Source organism: Scomber japonicus, chromosome 20 (assembly GCF_027409825.1).
Source record: "Scomber japonicus isolate fScoJap1 chromosome 20, fScoJap1.pri, whole genome shotgun sequence".
NCBI classification, from domain to species: Eukaryota; Metazoa; Chordata; class Actinopteri; order Scombriformes; family Scombridae; genus Scomber; species Scomber japonicus.
The window spans coordinates 5,729,304-5,737,614 of NC_070597.1; positions in this window are offsets into that span (position 1 = coordinate 5,729,304).

Below are 8,311 nucleotides of genomic sequence, written 5' to 3' on the forward strand. Positions count from 1 at the left end.
GGGAGGAGCAGGGAGGAAGTAAGATTTAATAGCTGGATTCAGAGGCAGGGGTCAGGAGTAAATCTCCCACACCCAGCCTCCAAGGAGAGTTTGAATAGCAGCAGCCACCAGCAAGGCAGCAAAGCTCATTTACACATACACACACTTCCTCTCTCTCTATCTGTCTCTCTCTTTCTCTCTCGCTGTCTCTCTCTCTCTCTTTCTCTCTCTCTCTCTCTCACACACAAATATAAACATGAAAACACACACATCACCTCAGAGTAACATGAATGCCTCATTTTACTGTATGCACTGCATGACAGTGTTGATATACAGCCCTAACCTGCAGGGTTTGTACAGAGTCCTCTCCTCACAGACTCAGCTCAGTGTAGGCCCTCCAGGATTCCATACACATTTGCCTTTTTTTTTACCATGGGCATCACTGAGAGCAGGCAAACGCCAAGAAGGCTACCATTTACCTCAAAGTGGACACACCCCCAGGCTGAGGCAGCAATACTGCCCCTGTGGTGTCAGGCACTACCTCACCTCTGTGGACACAGGGCAGCTGCCCACAGCCTACACACAGACATACACCATTCAAGTTGGCGCATGTGTAGATTAACACACAGATGTGCATGATTTTTATTTTTTATTCGTGTAGGTGCACACTTGTAGTCATGGAAAGACAAAAACACTCACGGCATAAACACACACACACACCCTCAGTGCTATCACTTGGTTGAAATGAAATACCACTGAAGACAGGAGGGCCAGCCATCCCTGTGAGAAAGGTTTTACTGACTTCAGGGAATGGCACCCATTACATTCGGGTTATCTCTTTTTGTTATATGGGACCAAGTGTCATCTTTTGAAATTTGGATTTACCTTGTTTCTGTCAAAACAGAAACCGACTCATTGAAGCGACGAAGGACAGTGTGGATGTACAGCCCAGCTGACACCCATCTGAGCAAGCAGCAAGAGGATAGATAACAGAGTAACTGAAAACCCTTGGTGGCCACGCCCGTTGAATTAGCATGCATAGAAAGGGCCGTTTCCTTCTGCATCATGGCGATCTTACACTGTACTTATGATGGCTGCCATTGGATTTTTATAAAAATTTCATCGAGATAAGCTTTCTTTCATGCATGGACAGTGCATTAGATGTAAGAAGTTGAAATGTTATCAGCAGAAATTAAGCCTGATCAGCAGCAACTAAAACTCCCTTTTAGTCTTATGCACTTTGCCAATGCTCACCACTATAACAGTAGTATCCCACAGCAAATATCCATGGCAGATATCGCAGTGTACCAGCCAAAAAAACCATTCAAGAATGTTGATCTGATTATAAAAGCCCACTCTGTTCATTCCAATTCTGGGGCCAAGCCAAATCTAACTGGGTTTACCACTCTCATAAGAAGAGAATGAATGAAAAAAAGAGATTAAGAAAATCTATTTTATATCCAATGCCAAGCAGTAGTTGATACCGGGTACTTGTACAGGATGGGTATTGTGCACCCCATCAGGAGTACCGAAGCAGAGGAACGCGTGGCAGGGATGGTGGATAATCGTTACGGATGGCCGGGCCTTACTGCTTCAAACATCTGGAGCAACGCTTGGAGGAGGGAGGAACTGGAACGCCACCCTTGGGCACAACGGTGGAGTCTGGTCTGACTCTCAGAAGAACCCCCCACACCCCCACCCCCTCCCCCCTTCCACAAGCACATCATCACCACTTCCAGAGATCCACAGCCCACCCTGCCCTGCCCCTTTCTAGAGCCTAGCTCAGACTGAATTGCACCCCACCAACCATTATGAAACCCCCACCTAGCCAGGCTGGTGGGAGTTTTTGCACTACTGCAGCAGCCCTCTCTCTTCAGCCCCTTACTCATTAAGATTTAACCAACATCAATTGTTGGTTTAGACATTACCCCCCCCCCCCCCCCCTCTTTCCTCCCCTACACTAAACGCACCCCTAAATGGGCATCCTGACCCTCTGTGTGACAGAGGCTTGCAGTTGCAGTGGGCTCAGTCCCAAACCTGTCCCATTGTCAGTATTAGACCAACAGTACATTACCACCGCCCCTTAAGAGAGAGGTCCCTGCGTAGGAGGGTGGGGGGCCCTTTGTAGCACTTCATTCTCCCTTTAGTACTCATTTTCCTCTCATCCTCCCCATAGTTGAGTCAGCCTGGTGACATTTCAAATTCCAACACCCTCCCCTCCATCATAATCATCATCCTCCTCTCTCCCCCCCTCTCATCGTCCCTAAGCACCCTTAGTTATTTTACCCCCACCACCATCCCACCCCCCCCTAAAGTTTGGCCCAGAATCATTGACACCAAACAGGATCCAGGCCTCTCCCTTGTGAGACAAGGCTGGCCATAACTGCCCTTTTTAGAGCGGCGCCACCGAATGAATGTGAACGGCAGAATTTTAAAAAAAGAGCAGCAGCGACGGGAACAACAGACTTGAGCGGCGAGAATGTGAGAATGGGGAGAGGAGAAGAAGAAGAAAAGCGTGGGACAGGAGACGGAAAAAAAAGAAAGCGGAGGGCCTCAAACCCTCACTGCCATCATTGACATGGGCGTGAGAGGGTGATGTGGTCGGTTGTTAAGTGACGATGTTAACGAACACTAGGAAGAAGGGGAGACGGCGATGTAGGGATACGTGCACGTCTCCCCTTCGGTCCCCTTACAACAACCCCACATGAGCCCTCGTTCCCATGCCAGCTGACAACCCCAAATGCCCCCTTACCCCCCCCAACACCCCCACTACCCCCGACTCCTAAACCCCCCTCAGCTCCTTCCAAAAAGGATAATATCCAACTTTTCATATGGTGAGGATCAGAAAGCGATCCCTTATTCCAGAGATGCAGGTTTGGGATTCCAACAGATTCTTTGCAAAAGAACTGAAAAAGAGAAAAAGAAAAAAAACCTATTGATGTCCTTTGTTCTCGTGAGCTGACTGGGTATGTGTGTGTGACAGTAAGGGTTATAATGCTGCTTTACCTTCTGAGTCTGATTTAGATTAAGAAAAAAAAAGATATATGAAATGATTATAAATCCATAAAACAAAATGAAAAGAGATGACTTTTAAAAAAAAAAAAAAAAAGACTCCTGAACAAAATTATTGGAGATTTTTTTTTTTTTTCGTTTTTTCATTTTATCATTGTTGTTTTTCTTATTTTTTCTGTTTGTTTTTTGACGCTTAAACTGCTCTGTGTAAAAGAGGAAAAAAAAAACAGCTGTAGTCACTTTTTGACCATGCGTGCAGTGTAACATAGAAAATATTTCCCTTCTTTTTCACATCTATAGTTTTGTGTTGATAAGCCAACTGATCTTGTTTGTCTGTGTGTGTCTGTCCAGTTGTCCGTCCCCTTTTATCAGGAGGAATTTACAACCAACAAAAAAACAGGAATTTCTTTTTTATATTTTTTTGTTTCTTTTTTTATGAAAAAAAAAAAATACAACTTTGGAGAAAAGAAAAACACAAACAGGAAAAAAATAATGCAACAGAAAAAAAAAATGAAAATACAAAAAAAGAAACTGAAACACAATCTTGTCATACCTCACACAACACAAAACTCAAAGGAACTTGGGAGGAGTCATATTTTGCAGGCACATGTGAAAGTTCAGAGATGCATATATAGATTTAAAAAAAAAATGTATATGTTAAGATAATATGTGCTTGTGTGTACGCATCAGTAGAAGTTACAAAAAGACTCTTCCCTCAAGCTTTGGCGCTCGCTATCTTATCGATTTGGTTCTAAGATGACAGGAGATGAAATGCCAACAGGAGAAAAAATGTTCAGCAGCGACATTCGAGATGATCTCCTAAAAACGTGAGCGCTCCTCCCAACTTTAAAGGCACAGTCTACAGACAGTAACTTAAAAATGTGAATGGGCCCAGAGACTGAGGGATCATGACTTTTGTAATGGCTGAGTGTTTTATGGTATTGAATGTAGCTGACTGGAGGGGGCTGGACCTGAGCCCGGCACCCACAACCTAACTTCCACGCACCAGCAGAAAGGATAGTGGTGTCACATAGACGTTACAAACAACCAACAAAACAGAGAATATATATTGCCCATCTGCAAGGTGCAATACTATGTTATGTATTTTTGTATGTTTTCTTTTTTGTTTTTTTTGTTTGTTTTTTTTTAGGTTATTTTCATTTGATTTCCATTTTTATTTTGGCCATAACCAAGGATGTAAATACAGAAAAACATACAACACTCAAGATTTATCGCAACAAAAGTAAATTCAACAACTCCATCCCACTGTCATGTTAGAGAAAAAACAAAAAAGCAAAGTAATGTGTAATGCTTCATACATTTGTATGTGTGCACTCTCACATGTGCATGCCGATCCATATTCAGAAGTGCCCCATGACATTAATCATAAACCCTGTGCCTCCTCTTGTTTGCAAAGAGATAGATTCTTACCCCACGGATTCTCACCATGACATGACATGCTACACATGAATGCCTATAGTTTTGTGTGTGTGTGTGTGTGTGTGTGTGCATGTGTGTGTGTGTGTTTTCACCTATGGAATCAGATTTTTTTTTTTTTCTTTCTGACTATCGATGTGAGTGTTCCCAGCAGCCACAGTGGCTTAAAGGTCAGGAGAGGACTGGGGTTGTTTTGTAGACTTAGTAGGGGAGGTTTTGGGGAGGGAGATAAGTGCAAGCAGGTTATTATTTAGCATGAATGCTAGCTAACCTGGCTGCTACACACTCACATCATAGTTGGAGTCCAAAACAGATTTCCCCATTTGTTCACAAAAGCCATTGCCTCCGAGAAGCCAGCCCTAAAAATCTCACAAGCTCATGTTCCCACAAGGATCAATAAGAGCAGAGAAACCCTGAACTAGTTTACACCTGGGACTAGTAGAAACCCCCATTTTCGGTCATCATTTCAAAGAGTTTTATACCCAGATTGAATCCAGATGCAATTTAATACTTTCATTTACACTTAGCCACTTCTACTCTGCATTGGCCAGATCTCAAATCCCACATGTTTTTTTTTTTCTCCAGACTTACACGCCAAATACCAAAAGTGCCAGAAGAAGAATAAACTAGTGCACTCCAGCAGTTTAGTTACAACTATTAACAGTTAACAACAGTCCATAAACTCATACAGTCCACATTGATGAATTTCATTTATGGAGTGACAAAAAGTTTAATCGTATCCCGAGGCTCCCATCAATGCTCTGTGTCACCCATGGGAGTCATTCAACGGTCAGTCTGGTCAGTGATCAGATCAGTGAGACTTGTCTATGTGTTGTTTTCCAATGACAGCTAATTATAGTGTAGTTTCAGTCCAACTCCTGCTGCCATTATCACAGTAGACAAGCAAGCATTCACATCTTTTTCAAACATCTGGAAACCCAGTAGCTAACTGATCCACCCAAGACACACGAAGTGACAAAGTGTAAATGGAGTCAATAATTTGAACTGGGTGCAATATTTGGTTTTCAACTGGCTAAAACTGAAAGTAAATTGGTCTATGCCCATTTATGACTCAACTTGACTCGAACAAATTGAGTTTAGCCAGACCACAACAAGCAGAGTGAGGTTTTCTAGGCTGGCTTTACGGGTTTCAGAGCCCGTCCTTCCATAGATATTATGATCCTGGTTTTATTCTAACATGTTGACACATTGGACAAGGGTGGAGATTGTCTGTGATGTTTTTTTGGTTTTATGGTTGTCTGGTCCCCTCCCCCTCCCCCCCTATGCCAAATGTTGTTTGTGAAGACATGCAAGTAGCAAGGTGTCTATGCAATTTCCCTCCAACTCCCTCCAAAAGACAAGCTCAACATCAACGAGCCGGTCTGTGCATATGAAATCAAATTTGGCCTGGCGTGAATTCCAGAGGTTCTTTGCTGCGACACAAAGACCCTTGCTTACTTTGTATGGGCAAGGGTCCGGACTGCTACGGGTGAGGCTGCTGGTCCTCAGGGTCAGTACCTCTACCGCTGTAGTCCGAGTCCCAAAGAACAAGTAGGAGGAGGGGTACTGGGGGTGTTGTGGAGAATAAGGATACTACGAGATGTGATGTTTTTTGTAAACTGCTCAGAAAGTGGTGTGTGTGTATGTATATGTGTGTCATTTGGATGTTTGGGAACTACTTATCTCTACTTGATGCAATGCTCTCATGGTTCGGTGGGTAGATTCGATTCACGGCCTCAGAGCCTTAAATTCCAACATTTAGACGAGCCCCTAAATTCACTCCTTCTGCAATATGTGTGAAGCTTTAATTTTCTTCTATCCTGTGACCAAGCTAATGTAATATTAAAGAGCGGGTGATGTCGATCAGTGGGGTGTTAGTAGCATATGCAAGTTTACTTTAAAAAAATCACCTCTGCTTTCAAGATGCAAGGAAATGACTCAATCTGATTTGGAGTCACAAATCTTTTTCAAAATAATTACGTCACCCCACTGAGATGAACATCTACCATCTGCTGACCATCAGTTGAACTTAAGCACTTAACTAAAAAGCACTTTGAATGACCCAAACCAAACCACAATAAGTGGTATCTTTGGTGGTAATTATTGCGACAAAAAATAAAAAATAAAAAAATCAATTGCACCCAAGCCAAATGTGTTTTGCACCATTTAATTAGTATAAACCATAAAATAAACAGAGTTGCTGCCTTTGGGCTAAGGCAGTTAACAACTAATTATAAAGTTTACAACTATGTTTTAATGAAGTGCAATAACTAAGTGATTGAACCTTTCGATGCATTTCTTGTCTCATCAGATCTTTTTTTTATTCGTTTGTGCAAAAATAATTACATGGTTGCTTTTTTTTTACAATGTGCCCACCCATGAGAGCATTAGCTTAGCATACAGACCCACTCCACGCGCACACACACACACATGCACACACACAAACACAGACCACTTTTTGTGACTGGGTAAAGGAAGCTATTGAAGGATTCTCTCAGGTAAAAGAACATTTTCTAATAAATGATGATGAACCTTAGATGAAAAACCATTGTTAGCTCATCTTTATTTGTCTTCTCAATTTTACAAAATCTGCCATGAACCTTTTTTTCTTCTCTGTGTTTCATCCTGGGCAAGTGTCAGGATGTGAAAGGTGTACGTTGTAGATATCCAGGTTTCAAGGAATTGGGACCCTGAGTCTACATCAACCACAAAGAATCATGCCCTCATTGCTTTCTTCACCATAAATGAGATCACATTTCTTCAAGTGTGGAGTTGGGAGAGTGTTGTGTGACTGTCTGTTGGTTTTTGTTTGGTTGGGAACGTTTGTGAGGTGGTTGGGTTTGGTAAGGTTGCATCTTATGGAAGCCCATTACTGCCAAAAACATAATAAACAATTTGTTTTCTTATGTCAAAATCATGAAATAGGAAGTTGCCATTTTTGACCTAGTATCAGTTTAACTCTGCTGACTTGCTTGTTATCTCATGTTTTTCATTACTTAGTATTTCATAATGTTGTGTCACAATCTCATAATTCTGATTTACTAAGGATATTTTTGTTTTTACCATCCACTTGGCAGAAGTGGGCTTCCATAGCAGCGTGAAGAAAAACACAAGATTTATTTTTCTTTATTTTATTCAGGCCAGCCTTTTTTTATTTCAAAAGTCCAGCTGCAGCATGTGATCCTAAATAAATCACAGTTTGACTTTTCTCATAAACACGTGCCAGAGTGTACAAAAGCAAATTCAGCCCTTACTGTCAGTGAAAGTCCAGTCATTGCACTTTCTCCCTTTACGGTCAAAGTGCCAGCAGCAATACCCAGCTCTTTCTCACCCAGTCGGCTAATGGTGTACATACAGCAGTACATGGCTCTCATCCAAGGCAGGCACCATCCACCCTCGAGGGCGCAGGGCGGGGGTTGAGGGGAGGGGGGGGGGTTGGGGGTAGAGGAACTGCCTTTGTTCCTCCGTCCTCTGGCCTGCTCTATTTCAGTATTTACTGTTTAACTGTGATGTACTGAAAGGTTGGCATGGCTCAAACCAAGGCTGTGCATGTATATAGATGTGTGCATGTGAATGTCAGCGTCCATGTTCAAGTGAGAGAATTGTTTTTTTCCCGTGCGTGTAAGTGTGTGAACGCTTTGCTATGAATGTCTGTTGTGCTGATATCTGATCGACCTGCTTCGCTTTCCTTCCCGAACCCTCAAAAGCACCTTTTAAGGCCAAGGTACATGACGGAAGTCTGTAAAACAGAGTGCTGTCATAGACTTGTATTATTTCCTTCGAAGAATGTAACTAATATTGTGTTCAGCAGGCTAACCGAGAGAAGGGGTGACTTGGGAACCATTTATATTTGAGGGTGGTTGCAAGAGATTAAAACTGAATT